Below are 16,023 nucleotides of genomic sequence, written 5' to 3'. Positions count from 1 at the left end.
GATTTTTTCTATTTGGAATTCGTTGGGGTTCTTTGACTTGTATAATTATGTCCTTTGTGAGGGTTGGGAAGTTTTCCCCCATTATTTCCTTAATTACTCTTCCTAGCCCTTTACTCTTCTCTTCTCCTTCTGGGACACCAGTGATTCTTATATTTATGTGCTTTGTTTTGCGCACCATTTCCATGAGATCCAATTTATTTTTTTCCATCTTTTTTTGCCATTTGCTATTTTGAGTCTTTGGAGTCAGTTATCCTGTCCTCTATATAACTTATTATGTCTTCTGTCTCTTCAAATCTGGTGTTGTGTGTATGTTTTTTATTTGATCAACAGAGTCTGTAATCTCTGTGATACTTGCTATTTTTCTATTTATTCTTTCAAATTCTTCTTTATGCTCTTCTACTGTCTTCTTGATATCTTTTATTCATTTGCTATCCCATTTATTTTATTAAGTAGAGTTGTATGAACATCTTTGATCAGTTATTCCAATGTCTGTGTCTCCTCTGGTGTTTTAATTTGTTCATTAAGCAGGGCTATATCTGTCTGCATTGTGATGTCCATAGTGATTTCCTGCTCTCTTCGTGGCATGTAAATATCTTGATTGATTTACTTTGGGAGTTAATTTCTTTCACTGGACTAAAGCCTTGTGTTTGCAGGATGGTTGTACAGCAGGGAGCAGGGTACAGGGTGGGGTACTCAGTGCAGTGATTCGTTTCAGGGCATGTATAGGTGCAGATTAGGGATGTTACACTGATGCTTGTGAACAGAGGCACCCAGCAGCCAGGGAGGACGTAGCTGTGTAGGTGACCCAGTCTTGGGAGTGGAACCCTGGTGTGCACTGTTTTAAGGCATGGGGCCTTTTGTTCACATGTACGCATAGAACTGTGGCAGCAGGTTGGCATTATGACTTAATGGATTGGAGGCAGATGTAATCCAGCTGCACAGGCCAGCAGTTTCTCAGCGCTGGGAAGCGAGGCTGAGGGCCAGTGCACATGTACGGTTCTAGGACTGTGGTAAACTGAGATTCCCAGAGCTGCATGACATGACTGGGGGGCCATGTACATGTGTGGAGCTAGGAGTACAGTAAACTGATGCACAGAGCTTAGGGGTGGGGTGGGGTGAGGCTGTACGACACTATGGACAGGGGTCAGGGGTAGCCTAGGTGTGGAGGTTAGTGCCCGCAGCCTTTATGTGCTGGTAGCAGCCTGCAGGGTACAGGGAGGGGGAAGTAGTGCTCAGGAGGGGTGCAGGAGAGGTGGGTTGGGCTGCACCTGTGGTGGGGGTGTGGGGCAGGTATGTGTATTGGGGGGTGTGGGGCAGGTATGTGTATTGGGAGCTGGTGGGGTGGGGGTGCCTGGAGTACGTGGAATGGGAGCGGGTGTCAGGGTTTGGGTGCATGGGGTGTGGGGTGAATCACTAGTCACGGGTGCACTGGTGAGGGGAGTGTGCCCAAGGAACATGGCCTGGCTTACTTCCTAGTCCCTGCTCCCATCCGTGCACTCTTGTGAGCTCTGCACCTCCATGCCAGGCTCCAGCTTTCTGTCTCTCAGTTTTTCAGCCTCTGCAACCAGGGCTACCCCATGTGGTGCAGAAGGCTCACCCAGGTCAGCTTCGCTTCTGAATTACCACCTCAGTCGCCCTCCTGTCCCTTCTCTAACTTTTCCATGGAGCAGGACTAATCTTGAACTATACTATTCAGCCATCTTCCCAGAAATCCTCCAGCATGAATTCTTTTTAAGAGCTGAAACATATTTTTGAGACCACTTAGTACATTGCCTTAGTTTACAGAAATGAGGAAACCCAAGCTAACAGATATTAAATTATTTCCAAAGGCCCCCAACATGTAAGTGGTTGAGCTGGAAGCAGAGCACAGGTTTTCTATTTCTCAAGCCTGCTCTCTTTCTAGTCTTTCATGCTACATCCCTGTGAAGATGTTTCAGGAAAATTATTTACCTTCCTCCTCTCTATGATCACCTCCTCCCCTGCCTTTCCTTTGTTCACTGGTGTCTTTCATTTTCATTGGGTGGAGCTTATGAACCTTAAGTTTAATCTTGCACGTGCAATCTTAAGGAGTCATCAATGAAACCAAAATGCAATTATATTTTATCTGACTTCTGATGGGCTATTTTTTCCACTGGAATGCATTGTTATTCTGTAGCATTGAAGTTAATTATCAATTCTCAGTCACAAACATGGGGTTAATATATAATGTGGTCAGATTTAAACCAGATTAGTATCATGTAGAAAATATAGCAAGTAGCATTGAATTGCAGAAGTTTCCATGGAAATGTTACTAGATTTTTGGTAATAATTAAAGTCTGCTTTGATAATGAAAGCTCAGTGTCTTGAACCACATGGGAGCACATTCAGACTATTCAAATGTGGTTGATCTAATTACATATCTTAGGTAGAAAATTGGTAGTTTGCCAAAATGGCCATAATTTGCTACCCCTCTGTATGCTACTCAATGCACTTTTCAGTGCTATTTTGTGGTCTTGTGACTCACTTTGGCAAAGGGAATATAGCAGAAGTAATGGTGAGCCTAGGCCTTAAGAAGCCTTGAATATAAGTTTCATTCTTGAATAACCTTGGAAACTTGCTTTGCTCCCCTGCTCACAGGCCTGGGCTAGGCTGCTGGAGGATGCAGATCAAGTATAGCAGTGACAAGCTTTCCTGTTCAAACTAACCTAGACCCTTTAGCTTCTAACCAATTCAGCAAATGACCACAGATGCATGTAAGCACCCAGTGAAAACCAGAAGAATCATCTAGCTTAGTACAGCCCATATTGTTGACCTGCAGAATATTATTGTTTTAAGCCAGTGTTTAGGGATGGTTTATTATGTAACTAACTGATATAGAAGACCCAACTAACTAATTGTTGCATTAGTTAACTGAAACAGAATAAGAAGTCTTTTCTAGTGAACTCATTTATAACACTATGTCTGAGGCAAAGCAGAGCTTTTTTTTTAAGATTAAAAATTCTTCATTCTTTAATGCAGTGCATGATTACATTAATTTTTCCTATCATATAGCTGTGTATTTATCATCACAATCAACATTTTTTGCATGAAAAATAACATATATACAAAAAAGTAAAAAATTTCAAAGTACATCATAACAACTAGTTGCAGAACAGATTTCAGAGTTTTTGAAAGTAAAAAATTCCATAATTTTATATTTTCACTTCTAGCTGCTCTAAGGTGCTGGAGACTAAAATAAATATCAATATAACGATTCAGCAATCATACTCATTTGTTAAACCCTACCACCATCACCTTTGTTCTTTCTTCCACTCTTTAGGGGTATTTTGGCTGTGCCCATTCTAAGTTTTTCATGTTGGAAGGGGATTATTTATAAAATGGGATGGGGGATGGAACCAGTTGATGTTCTGAAGAGGCTGGCCCCTCTAAAGCAGAGCTTTTTTTAAGAATGGATGTGTCTATAATCCAACATTCACTTATACTTTTAGTTGGGACTATGGAAACAAAAGAGTATTTTTATTTTATTTTATGCTATTTAATTAAGATTATGTTTCAAGTCTACAGTGGAAATAAACATGGACGTGGAATTAAATAACTTAAAGTTTTTCTTGATATTGGCACTGATACCCTGAGGTTGAGTCCACCTAACCAAAGCAGAAGACTCACCACCACCACAAAACTTTCATGTTAAGTTGTCTAAATTGTGTTGCTTGTATCTTCCAAGGATATCACCTATTGTTCTGATACAAACTATGAATGATTCACTTTCAGGGACTTTAGTTGGTATGTAAGTAACCCACAGAACTGTGTGTGTTTCAGACTTCCTTTTAAAACCCAGCTCTTCTTTATAACATCTTGTCTCATTTATTCATCAAATGTATAGTAAAACAATCTTCTTTTTAGAAGGAGATCAGGACTGAACATTTAAGTAATTGGAATTTTGAAAAAAAAGGACAAAATGCAATCATATCATAGTTTCAGGTGGCAGCTTTAAGCATCATACCAAAATATACTAAAATTAAATAGGAGAACAATGCATCCAGCCAGCATTTTTAGAAAATTGCAATGTGGGAATGGAAACACAAGATGGCAAGAGAATGATTTTAATCTCCATTGCATTTTTTTCCCTCCAAAATAAATGATATATATCATTTGAGCTAATTAACCCTGTCATCAAGCCAATGGAAGGGTTAATTAGTTAAAGCCAGTCATTATTATTATGGTTTCCAAAAATATTTTAACCTTTTAATAATTTTCATTTCCTCTGTATCCAGGGAACACCAATATATGAAAATTTGGCTTTCCCTGAATAAATCTACATTTCTTTTGTAGTTTTAAGGACTAGAATTTAACACTTTATGTCTATTATGATTGCAAGATGCAACACTCAAATATGCTAAGATCTCACTGGAATTCAAATGAAGTTAATAGCATTACATTTTGGTCCCAAATTCTTATATTGGGGGAAGAGATTAGGGAAAAGGGGCACTATTTTTTTATATTGAAGTTATAAAATATAACTTTATATTTTAGAAAATAAGATTCAGAGGAAAATTAGCTTTAGTTTCCCCTTCCAAATTATTGCTGATGCAGGCAGATTAATGCAGGAGGAAATGAAGAGGAGAGGGATGGTAGAAAGGAAGTTTGAGCTGATGCAATAACAGCCCACTTTTCTGAAGCACTTGTATGGCTTCCACATGTTATCTCTTTAAATCCTTCCTATAACCCTATGAAGTGAGTGGTATTATCATCTCATTTCATTGTAGAAGAAATTGAGATATAAAGAAGTTAGCTACTCAGCCAGTAAGTAGAACAATCAGATTTTGAACCCAGGCAACCTGATTCCAGAGTCCTTTCTTTTAACCACTATATTATACCAACTCTGAACACATTTTAGTTTTCACATGGCAATCAGTCTATAATAATGGTATAATAAAAATAGCATAGCCTCAGATTTGTACTTTTATAAGAAAATGTTTCATACATAATATGGTATATAATAATGCATTGACAAAATATATGAAATAGCCTCCATAAAATTAAATTGATTGTAGTTTTATTAAAATACGTTATTATTAATGTAGTATTTTTTTTTTAAGAGGGAAAGGATAAGGAAAGAGTAGAGTTAAAAACTGGGTCATCTAAGCCTATTCCTTGAGCTATTTAACAAAATTCTTTCAGGAGTATGACCTTATTTTCTTGAACCTGGAACAGTGCTACATATTAATAGTTGGCTAGCTGTTTCATGCACCTCCAGAAACAAACTTGGAAGCCTTCCAAAGTTAAAGTCTTTTGAATTGGTCTCCACATGTATGCACGTGTGTGTGACTATGTGTGTCCGTGTGAAGTCTGATCATGCTGAGAAGCACAGGGACTCAACCTTCCTATATCAGATGATTATTTCTGTAGAGTAGTAACCTAAATCACCTGTTGTTGGGGAGTAGTTGTGAGTTTTAGTAGATTGGATAGCATTATTCAATCTTGGCTGAATAAAATTATTCAGTCCTTCTAATTGAAGATGGAAACATTGGCTGAAACAAAAAGTTAAAATTCAAAATTAATGTTTAAAAATCAGAAAACTAAGCAAGAGAAAATAAAACTCAAATAGTTAAACTATCAAATGATTCATTTTACAAGTTGTAGCATTTATGCTTTGGGAGTTACTAAAACTTAAAACTGGGCACACAGGTGGTTCAGTGGTAGAATGCTCACCTTCCATGCAGGAGGGCTGGGTTGGATTTCCGGACCATGCACCTAAAAAGCAAACAAAAACAAATAAACAAAAAACAAGAAAAAACAAACTTAAAACTACACTACTGGGCAGGCTATCGTGGCTCAGTGGCAGAGTTCTTGCTTGCCATGCTGGAGACCTGGCTTCGATTCCTGGTGCTGCCCAGGCAAAACAAAACAAAAAAACAACAACAAAAAACAAACAAAAAAACATACCTCACTACTGCACTAAAACTTTTGGGACCCTACATGTACCTGTACATATACGCATATATGTGTGAGTGCATATATACATATATATGTATATAGAGACAGACAGAGACAGAGAGACAGTGAGAGAAAGAGACTGATTCATGATTCAATGAATGAGGAAAATGCCATCCTCATGCAAAAATTCCATCTGTTTTGGACTGTTGGCATCTGCCTATGCCATCCTCTATTCTTTCTTTTGTTATCATTTCCTACTTATTTGTCTCTCCCTCTTATTTAGTAAGGGCTTTGACTCTTGCTGATGGTATTTTCTCTCTGTTGCCATTAACCAGTCAATGTCTATTGAACAATTTCACCAGTTCCTCTGCCTTATAGTACCTCTACTCCCATCACACCTGCCTCCATCCTGTTTAGCCTTCTACTTACATGGCCACACCTGTGACAGTGTCGTCATCTGCTGAATCTCTGTCACTTCCTATTCTTCTGAACTTCTCATTTCCTATTTACAGTTTATCTTGACTTTCACCTCATGATCTTTAGTTTCTTGCCTTTTCATTTTTTTCCAAGTCCATTAGAACCCTCCTAGGTTTTACTTCTTTCTCTTGCAGGCTTCATTCCCTGTACAATTTCTTTTATTCTCTCACCAACACTTTCTTCCCTAATTTTTTCCACAGTAATGTAAATGCATCCTCAGGACTTGGGATCAAAGTAAAAATTCCTCATTCCCACTTTCCTCCTCAATGTTAAGCAATTTTTCATCCTTCCCTAGCATGCTACAGCATCTTTTTTTTTCTTTTAATGCAATTTTATTGAGATATATTTACATACCATAAAGTCCTTCCAAAGTATACAATTAATTAATTAATGGCTCACAGTATCATCACATAGTTGCGTATTCATCACCATGATCAATTTTAGGACATTTTCATTACACCAAAAGAAAAAAAAAATAGAAAATCCAAAACATCCTATATCCCTCATCCCCCCATCATTGACATGAGTATTGTTGTGGTACATTTGTTACTATTCATGAAAGAATATTAAGTGTTACTGTTTACAGTAATCTGTTTACTCTGCATTGTAAACAGTTTACAATAGCTGCATGGTCCCATATTTTTTCTTTTTTTATGGTGAAAAATAACATATATACCAAAAAAAAAAATAACTTTCAAAGCACAGTGCAACAATTAGTTATAGAACAGATTTCAGAATTTGGTATTGGTTACAGTTCCACAATTTTAGGTTTTTCCTTCTAGCTGCTCCAAGACAGTGGAGGCTAAAAGAAGTATTAATGTAATGATTCAGCAATCATATTCATTTGTTAAATCTTATTTTCTCTGTTATAACTCCACTTTCTCCTTTGGTCTTTCCTCCAATCTTTAGGGGTATTTGGGCTATGCCTATTCTAAATTTTTCATGTTGGGAAGAAGCTGTTGATAATATGGGATATGGGGATATTACTCATTGATGTTCTGGAGAGGCGACCTACTCTGGCCTTCAGGACTTACTTGACCTACGAATCCATCTGGAGGTCGTAGTTTTCTGGAAAGTGATCATAGTGCATGGAACCTTTTTAGACCCTCAGAGAGAGCCCTACAGTTCTTTAGGGTTGGCAGGAAAGGTTTTGTTTGGAGTTTGGCAAACCATGGCAAACAGCAATATCTAGCTGAAATTTTCATAAGCGTAGCCTCCAGATTAGCATGCTATGATATCTTATTTTATTTAGAACAGTTTCTTTTTTTTAAACCAAATTCTACAGACTAGGGAACTGAGGCTCAGTGACGTTAAAAATGTGTAAATGGTCCCATGGCTCGAAATTGGCAAAGTCAAGGCAGGCTTGCTTACTCTGAGTTCAGTGATTTTCTTAGAAGTTTTTTTTCATTACTTCAAGAAAATGATACATTTGTGTGTCTATTAGTTACCTTTGTTCAGATAATTACTTTTTTTTTTTGATTTTTGGTTGTAGAAACCTGATTAGAGAGACTGTCAGTTATAATCAAGAAAACTTGCATGAATACTTGCATTATACCAGCAGGTGGTGCTCTGAGCCCTTCAATCTATTTAAACAACTCAATTTCTGACTATTGGTAAAGGTTTGACTTTGTGAAAGAAAAAGACATAACATTCCACCTAATTAATACCACCTTTAGCAATTATAGCTCTTTTGTTAGAAGTGGTTCCAGTGAAAGTGGATCTGAATAATTTAGGAATTAAAACCAAGACTCTGCAGGGAGAATTTGGGGATTTGGTTTTGTTTTCTAAGTACCTATGTGGATGAGTTTTCCACAAACTATCAAATCTTTAAGTTCAGGGAATTTCAATTTCTCCTTCATGGCACATCAGGAGGTCTCTTATTATCTCAAAATGTGTCATAAAAATCTTATAAAAATTATTGCAATTTCCTTTAATTGTTAGTACAAATATTTGTTTCAACACATTCAGGAGGGAGAGGAGGCAACAACTTAAATGACAGACTTCAGAAGAGCTGAAAGAATGATTCCCTTTCCCATCTAAAGCATATCCCTCACTGATTTGTAATAGTGCCCCAAGTTATCATTATTTCCTCTTGCTTACAGCTAAGGCTTTGAAGGACCTGGTAAATTGCACATGCATCATCTGGATTGGCTAAACCATTGTATCATTAATACTTAGTAATACCACAACAGGAACTAGATTAGTTTCAGCCATCTAGTCACCTGGCACTGATATGAATACAAAGGCCAAAGGCCAAAAAATCAGACAGAGGCAGGCATTAGGAAAGATCTACATTTGGAGTGAGAATGTCTAGCTCTGAAATGCTTGTTTTTGACAATTTTATATGGGCTTATACTTTTTTCCTTTTTCCTTTTTGTGGCAAGGAATCACTGACCTTTTTACATTACCATAACCCCAAATTCTCTTTGACAGTAGATAGGTAGGTTGGCTTCAGCCATCTTGGCCAAACTTTCCTCCTATCTGCCAAGATGACTGATTGCCAGGTTGAGGAGATGCCAGGGACAAGAGCCTGAAGGGTGGGCTACTAGCAGAGGTAGCTAAGCAGGTGTTGGGTGAAGCTGAGCTGGAGCAGGTCTCCCGCATCAGGGAACTTTGCAGAGTGGGACGGGGCCCTGCACCGCCATCAAATATACAGCATACGCTCTGCAAGAGACCCAGCATTTGGACACCTTCCAGCCAGAGGGCATCCATCCAGAGAGCCTCTGGGTCTTTGAGACAACAAAGCAGTCCCTGTAAATGAAAAGACTTGCCACCTTTCCCTGTCCAAACAATGCATAAGGTAGAAGAGGAAGGGTGAGGAGCAGTTAAAGAATAGACAAGGAGGAAAAAGTAAAACCATTTAATGTTTATACCCCATTGAGAACAGACTATTCAAAAATTTTGATAAAGGATGAAGTCAGCACCACCAGAGAAGCTAGCTGGTGTTTGGGTCAGTTATTAAATCTGTAATTTGATGCACACTCATCTCATTTGTTCATTTACTCACTCAACAAGTATTTGCTGAATTCCTACTAAGTGCCAGCCATGGAAGATACAATGGAGATAAAATTCAGGCATGACCTTTGTTATACAAACTTACTGTTCAGTTGACACTATGGCTGTTAATCAAATAATAATGACTAAATTGGAAAGTGCTCTGAAGGAAAGAAATGTGATTCCTCAAGATCATATTAAAAAAAACAAACAACCTCACCTGTAATCTCCACTCAGCATGATCTGGGAGAAAAATCATGTCATTACTTAAAGTGTTTAGTCTAAAATATAGAAATGAAAAGTGATGCCTTATTGGAATCCAATATGTTGTGCTCTCTGGAAGTCCCTTCATAGCAGCTTTCTTGCTTTATCTCTTCCTTGCTTGCTTTCTTCTCTCCTTCCCACCCTCCCTCCCTCTCATCCTTCCTCCCTCCCTTTCTCCCCTTCTCCTTCCCACCCTCCCTACATTCTTCCTTTGCCTCTGAATTAGGGGCTCAAAAATGCTATAGCATACATAACTGAAATATCTAAAGGTCATGTATGTACACTTACAACTGTATATTATCAAAATACAAACTGATTGGAGAAGTTAGTAAAGTGGTAGTGATTGTTTACAAAGTGTTTTTAGAGAATTAAATAAGATAAGAAAAAAGGCCCTCATAAAATTTAGTTTTTCAAAAAATGGGTTTATATAAATATTTCCAGGATCACATTTATTTCCAAAAGAGAAGCAAATCTGAATATATACTTTCTAGCATCATTTGCAAAGGTCATTCTGAAAGTCCTTTGTGCCAATATTGGAAAGGTCTATAAAATATAGACTTTTCCTCCCATGTCTAAACAGATTACAAAAATATTTACATGAGACCTCCAGGAAGATGACAGAGTGGGGTGGATTGAATTCATTTATTTCTTAGGACAAGACAGGGGATGGGGAGACAATGACTGGGATTGCGGTCCCAGGGGATGAGTGATCAAAGAAGGTCTTCAGTGTTTCTTAGTGGGGAGAGAGGCATGGGATCAGGACAGGGAGAGCAGGGTGGTCTGATTGATGGTGACCCCCACCAGTGGTGGATGGTGGTGAGCAGGGAAGTGCGGATCTGAAGGAACAGATCTTCCCTGTGTTTCAGCCTGCCCCAGCTGCTGGCAGAGAAAATCTCCCTGAGAAGCTCCAAAGCTGGTGGCATCTGCAGGGAGTCTGGAGGTATGTCTGGCCATTTCCTGCGAAGAGCCCAGCCCTATGGTGCTGAGAACAGTTGCCTGGCTGGGCACCAAGAGTGGCCATCCCATTGGTTGTAGTGAGCAATGGATCTGCTGAGCATGGCTGATTGACTGATCCTATGGGTGCTACAGTCAGCTCCACCATCCTGTGTGCCAGAATCAGCCATCCTGCTGCTGCAGCCTGAGAACAGCCCTGCAGCATGCACTCCACCTTCCCAGCTATCTGCTGCTGTTGGGGAGGGCTAGGTCTGAGGGGAGAAGGGCCTTAGGAGACACCTGCTGAGAAGAAGCATTAAGTGTATCCTGGCAAACTCCCTATCTGCCTAAGTATTTTATTTATATATACTTTCTATGTTTATATTATTATGGTTATTATTTATTTTTATACATTTATATATTGTATTTATTTATTTTTAAGATTTTTTCTGTCTTTGTGGGCACATCCCAATATCTTGGGGTGTCTCCTTCTGACTTTGGAGCTTATTATTGTTGAGGTGTGTTGTTTTCATTTCATTTTATTTTATTTTTATTTGTTTTTTTTTGGGTTGCATGGGCCAGGAATTGGCCTGGGTCTCCTGCATGGTGGATTGGTGTTCTGCCACTGAACTACCCATTCACCTCTGTCTAACTTTTAATAGACCCTCAAGTAGAATTGTACCCCCTCCATGAGATTAGGGCTTTGGTTTGGCTTGGAATTACCAATAAGCCAAGTGCAAAAGGGAATCTTCAATGCAGAATCAAGAAATACAAAACTTTATATGAGTGAAGGAAACCAACTTGCAAAATAATCTTATTAAGATAATCAAATTCCCCAAATGCAGCAGAAAATCACAAAGCATGTGAAGATCCGAAAAGATATAGCCCAGCCAAATGACAAAATGAAAACACTGGAGGGGATACAGAATACAGAACAACAACTTATGAATACTTATAAAGAAATAAAGGCTACTAGGAAGACACCAGAAGAACATAAAGAAAAATTTGAAAAAATAAATAGAAAAAGTGGCAGCTCCCACAGAAATTAAAGAATACAGTAGACAAAATTAGAAATATACTACAGACAAGAACAATTGAACTAGAGCACACAAAAGAACAAATGGCAAGAAAGATGGAAAAAATAGACTGGGTATTAGTGAAATGATGGGCAACAAGAGTGGTACAAATATAAGAACCACTGTTGTCCCAGAAGAAGAAGAGAAGAGTAAAGGGCTGGGAAGGTTAGTTGAAGATATAATCAGGGAAAACTTCACAACCCTTATGAAAAACATAGTACACAAATCAAAGAGGCCCAAAAACTCCAAAGAAAATAAATCCAAATGGGCCTACTCCAAAACATACTAATCAAATTGTCAAATGTTGAAGAGAGGCAGAAAGTTCTGAAAGCAGCACAAGAAAGGCAATCTGCTATTTACAAGGGAAAAAACTAAGACTAAGTTTGGACTACTCAACAGTCACAATGGAGGCAAGAAGACAATGGCATGATATATTTAAGATCTTGAATGAGAAAGATTTCCAGCCAAGAATTCTTTATCCAGGCAAGTTGTCCTTCAAAATTGAGGGAGAGATTAAAATCCTCAAAGACAGACAAGGGAGTTCTGTCAGCTGAAAAAAAAAGGAGAGGTCTGGAGGATGGCACAGAATTACCAGTAATGGTAATTTATTTAAATTTATTTTGTATTATCAAACAAAAACAACATACAAACATGAACATTCTTAACATACAAACATTCCATGTATGGTGTACAATCAATGGCTCACAATATCATCACATAGTAGTATATTCACCACCATGATCATTTTTTAGAACATTTGCATCACTCCAGAAAAATAAACAAAATTAAAAAAGAAAAAACTCACACGTACCATACCCCTTACCCCTCCTTCTCATTGACCACTAGAATTTCCATATACTCAATAAATTTTAATCTTTGTTCCCCTATTTTTTCTATACCCTTTACCATAAATTGAGTAGTATTTCAATCTACTCAATTTAGTTTAATATTTGTTCCATTAATGGTAATTTAAAGGATAAAAACAGAAAGAGGGAAGAGAATATAGATCTGATAAATAAAAACTAAAGGATAAAATGGTACATCAGGAACTGCTTTTACAGTTATAACTTTGAATATTAATGACTTGCACTTACTAATTAAAGCCTAGGATCAGACAGCGTCACAGGGGAATTTTATCAAATATTCCCCAAAGAACTAACCCCAATCCTGCTCAAACTCTTCCAAAAAATTGAGGAAAAAGGAACACTGCTTAACTTATTTTATGAAGCTAACATCATTCTAATAACCAAAATTGGATAAAGATGCTACAAGAAAGGAAAATTTCAGATCATTCTCCCTAATTACATAAATGCAAATATTCTGAATAAAATACTAGGAAATGGAATCCAATGACATATTAAAATAATTATGCATCACAACCAACTGGGATTTATATCAGGAATGCAAGGAAGGTTTGACACAAGAAAATAGTCAATGTAATACAGCACATTAACAAATCAAAAGGGAAAAATCACATGATCACATTGATTGAGGTTGAAAAACCATGCAACCAAAATTCAGCATCCTTTCCTGATAAAAGCACTTCAAAAAGTTGAAATCAAAGGAAACTTCTTCAGTATCATAAAAGGCATATATGAAAAACCCATAACCAGCATCATACTTAATGATGAGAGACTGGAAGCATTCCCCCTTAGAGTGAGAATGAGATAAGGATGCCCATTGTCACCATTGGAATAGACTTGTTGAGTGCTTAGACAGGAGAAAGAAATAAAAGGCATCAAAATTGGAAAGGAAGATGTAACATTTTCCATATTTGCAGATGACATGATCCTATACTTAGAAAACCTGAGAAATCTACAACAAAGCTACTTGAGCTCATAAACAAGTCCAACAAAGTGGTGGAATACAGGATTAATGTACAAAAAATCAGTAATGTTTCTATACAAAAGTAATGACCTATCAGAGGAGACAATTAAGCTAAAAATTCCATCCAAAATAGTGATCAAAAGACTCAGGTGTCTAGGAATAAGCCTAGCTAGGGATGTCAAGGATTTGTAAACAGAAGACTGCAAAACATTGCTAAAAGAAATAAAAAATGACCTAAATAGATGGAAAAACATTCCATGCTCATGAGGAAGGTTGAATGTCATTAAGATGTCAATTCTACACCAGTTGATCAACAGATTTTATGCAATACCAATAAAAATTCCAAGAACATACTTCAAAGACTTGGAAAAACTAGTTATCAAATTTATTTGGAAGGAAAAGAGACCCCAAACAGCTAGAGATGTCTTAAAAAAGAAGAGCAAAGTAGGAGGACTAACACTTTCTGACTTTAAAACTTGCTATAAAGCCACAGTGGGTCAAAACAGCATGGTACTGGCAGAAAGACGGAAGTATCAATCAATGGAATTGAATTAAGAGTGCAGAGATAGACCACCAAATCTATGGAGAATTAATCTTTGATAAGGCCCCCAAATCCACTGAACTAGGACAGAATAGTCTTTTTAATAGATGGGCATGGGAGAGTTGGATATCAATAGCCAAAAGAATGAAAGGACCCCTACCCTACATCCTACACAAAAAATTAATTCAAAATGTGTTAAAGACCTAAATGTAAGAGCCAGCATTATAAAACTTCTAGAAGAAAATGCAGGGAAACATCTTCAATATATAGTAATTGGAGGTAGTTTCTTAAACTTTACACTTAAAGCACAAGTGGCAAAAAATAAAACAAAACAAACAAACAAGCAAACAAATAAATAAATAGGAACTCCTTAAGATTAAGAATTTCTGTGCCTCAAAGTATTTTGCCAAAAAAGGTGAAGAGGCAGCCAACTCAATGGGAGAAAATATTTGGAAACCACATACTGGGTGAAGGCTTGATATCCTGTATACATAAATAAATTATACAGCTCAACAACAAAAGAACAAACAATCCAATTATAAAATGGGCAGAGGATAGGAATAAGCATTTTTCTAAAGAGCAAATATAAATGGCAAAAAAAACACATAAAGAAATCTCATTTTCATTAGCTATATGGGCAATACAAATCAAGATGACAGTGAGGTACTATCTCATACCTACGAGAATGGTTGCTACTAAACAAACAGAAAGCTACAAACGTTGGAGAGGATGTGAAGAAACTGGAACACCTATTCACTGTTGGTGGGAATGTATAATGGTGTGGCACTGTGGAAAACAGTTTGGCGTTTCCTCATAAAACTAAATATTGAATTACCTATGATCCAGCACTATCAATATTCGGTGTATACGCAGAGGAGCTGAAGGTAGTGACATGAACAGACATTTGCACACTGATGTTCATAGTGTCACTATTTACAATTGCCAAAAGATGGAAACATCAACAGATGAGTGGATAAATAAAATGTGGTTTTTACATACAATGGAATCTTACATAGCAGTAAGATGAAATGAGGTCTTGAAGCATATGACAATGTGATGAACCTTGAGGACATAATGCTGAGTGAAATAAGCCAGACACAAAAGGACAGCTACTGTATGATTTCACTATTATGACTCTGATAAGTGTAATCTCAGAGGTTACACTGTAAAATATAGCTATACATTGTAGAATATAGAAGAATATGGAATATAGCAGACCCAGAGGTACACAAAAGCTAGAGAAGGTGGAAAGGCTACCCAATGAGGTTGAACGTAAATGCAAGGGAATGGATAAAATTGATTGTAACTAATTAGTGGGGTTTATAAGTAACATCGCCATATTGAAGGTGAATATGATTGAAAGGGGATGCATAGTGCCATGTATCCCACTGATTAAATCTACAATTATATATAAGTACTCATATGAACTGTTTCACAGGTTTGATATTGGACAGAGTCAAGAGTAGAGGGGTATAGGAGGAAAACAAAAAATGCATGCTATGGCCAATAGTTAACAGGAAAACATCAACAGTACCGCAGCACTACAAGGGCAACTAATTGGAGGGGGTGGGGGAGAGACAAGTGATAAGGGGTAGTTTTGATTTGATATTTGATGGTGCCGTGTTTCTCAGTTCTTTGTCACTATGGACCAGTGAATATTATCTAAAATTGAGAATGCTGCTGATTATACAACCAAGTGAGGATACTGTAAGACATGGCTTGTTTATTTTGGACAGTATCCATGATGCCCAACAGATGGATGAAGCTGAGAGTATAATGACTGAGAAGAAGAATGGCAAACTGTGATATATTTATATGGTGGAACATGGTGTTGTTGCAAAAAAGAAGGACATTGAGAGGCACACAAAAATCTGAATAAACTTTGGGGACAATATATTGTGCAAAATAAGCTAGAAACAGAAGAACAAGTATGCTAAGGCCTATTTCAGAAAATACTTATAAAAAAATTGGAGGCCATATGTGTTAGTTAGAGTC

At 37.4% G+C, this 16,023-nt stretch overlaps 1 long non-coding RNA gene across 1 annotated transcript in view; it reads left to right on the top strand.

The window, feature by feature from the left end:
* The first annotated feature begins 925 nt into the window (after positions 1 to 925).
* The window catches only part of LOC143663670 (uncharacterized), a 33,234-nt gene continuing 18,136 nt past the window's right edge, over positions 926 to 16,023 (top strand). The window contains exon 1 of the long non-coding RNA XR_013166111.1: positions 926 to 991. This is a non-coding gene — a long non-coding RNA (uncharacterized LOC143663670). The remainder of the gene's footprint in view (positions 992 to 16,023) is intronic.

Source organism: Tamandua tetradactyla, chromosome 19 (genome assembly GCF_023851605.1).
Source record: "Tamandua tetradactyla isolate mTamTet1 chromosome 19, mTamTet1.pri, whole genome shotgun sequence".
In the NCBI taxonomy this organism is placed as follows: Eukaryota; Metazoa; Chordata; class Mammalia; order Pilosa; family Myrmecophagidae; genus Tamandua; species Tamandua tetradactyla.
Note: the sequence above shows the minus strand (reverse complement) of the source record. Positions and strands in the feature narration are given on the sequence as shown.